At 47.4% G+C, this 1,806-nt stretch overlaps 1 pseudogene; it reads left to right on the top strand.

Annotated features, from left to right (window-relative positions):
* Nucleotides 1-577: 577 nt before the first annotated feature.
* On the top strand, nucleotides 578-693 carry LOC143438715 (small nucleolar RNA SNORA17; annotated as a pseudogene).
* Nucleotides 694-1,806: the final 1,113 nt, after the last annotated feature.

Below are 1,806 nucleotides of genomic sequence, written 5' to 3' on the forward strand. Positions count from 1 at the left end.
TATTAAAATTATCTATTCAGTGTAATTATAACATATATTTCATTATTTACTTATTTGTTTTTTTGGCTTTGGTTTTGTGGTTTGGTTTTGTTGTTGTTGGGTTGTTTTTTGTTTGTTTGTTTGTTTGTTTTGTTTTTGTGATAGTAGGTGGTAGTAGGTTGTTTTTGTTTGATTTGTTTGAGATAAGGTCTTTCTGTTACTTAGAGTGACCTGGAGTTCACTTTGCTGCCCAGGCTAATCTCTAACTCCAGCCTTCTGAATTCTGGAATTACTGGCATGAGCCACCAAAGCCATACATAAAGGTCTTAAATTATCCTAAAAGCACCTAATAGGTAGGCGAGGAAGTCTTTGGTCCAGTGAAGGCTGGAAGCCCCAGTGTGGGGGAGATCGAAGGCGGGGAGGTGGGAGTGGGAGCGTGGGTGGAGGCATATCCTCACAGAAGCAGGAGAAGGGGGGATGGGATAGGAGGTTCTTGGGTATGTGTGTGGGGGGGGATGGGGAAAGGGGATTACATCTGAAATGTAAATAAAATATCCAATAAAAAATTTTAAAAATAAATAAATAAATAAATAAATAACCTGCCCTGCTGTGACACATGTGCGTCAGTAGGTGGCAGAGGGGAGAGAGGCTAGGTCTCTGCTCAGTGATTTGACCCGGAAACACTGACCTCTGAATGATTAGTAGCCTAAAATTCCCTGAGGACGTGAGACTGAGACAACCAGCAGTCCAGTGCTGGGCAGGCCCAGATGGACTTCAGCGAAGGTGACGAGCTGGACACTAGAAGCGCCCCTCCTGGACGTCCAGCCCAGGTGACAATGAACCCAACACAGACAACCATCATCAAAAAGGGCCACTTGAGTGGCCTGGGCAAGAATCAAGCCCAAGATAACCACCAGATTAGCACCATGAGTTGACTCCTGAGAATAACCCAGACATTCAGAGGCCCTGGGCACCACCAAGAGGTCAGAAGATGGAAGAGAAAGAAACAGAAGGGTGTGTGCACAATGAAGAAAGACAGAACTGAAGGCTCAAGGGTAGGGAGGAACAGCTGATGATGTGAGTAGCCAGTGATACCTCCTGGCACCATGGTGGGGTCCTGGCCTGTGCTGCCACTGGGGCCACATCTGTGTGTCTGTGGCCCTGCAGCAGCAGGGCTCTGTTACCACCAAAGGCCAGGCAGATGTCTCTGGTCTGTTCTGTCCCTCAAGGACATGTTCTTGTCTGAAGGCTGATGCAGAACTGGCTCCACCCATCACCTGGGCATCATGGGAGAGCTGGTCCTCGGGTATTGGGGTAGACTTGGCCACTACCCTCAAGCTGCAACAATAGGGAGAGTGGGCTCTGTACCTCACCCGGGCAGCAGGATACCCTATTGACGAACTGCTGAAGTGCATGCAGGGGCTAGTCCTGCAGATCCAGAACTACAGTATCTCTATGATACTGGCAACAACAGGATAGCCAAGAGGAGTCCCAGTGAGGTTCCAGCATTGATAAAGTAGCAGAAGTGAGAAGCCTGTACCAGATGAAGGAGTCATTACAATGAACATTTGCAAGCAAAGAAGTGTGGGCAAAAGGGTATACTGTGTGACACACTACAACTTCCATAATGAGATTTTTTTTTTCTCTGTTGGTGGGGAGGTTGCAAGAGTGGAGGGCAAGTGTGAGGGGAGTGAGGGATGAGTGGAATTGGGGTACATGATGAACCTTACAAAGAACCAATACAGAGTTTTTAAAAATAAATAAATTTGGGGGGTGGGAGGCAGAAGCCAGTCTGAATTCCAGTACAGCCAGGGCTATACAGAGAAG

This window comes from Arvicanthis niloticus, chromosome 25, assembly GCF_011762505.2.
Source record: "Arvicanthis niloticus isolate mArvNil1 chromosome 25, mArvNil1.pat.X, whole genome shotgun sequence".
NCBI lineage: Eukaryota > Metazoa > Chordata > Mammalia > Rodentia > Muridae > Arvicanthis > Arvicanthis niloticus.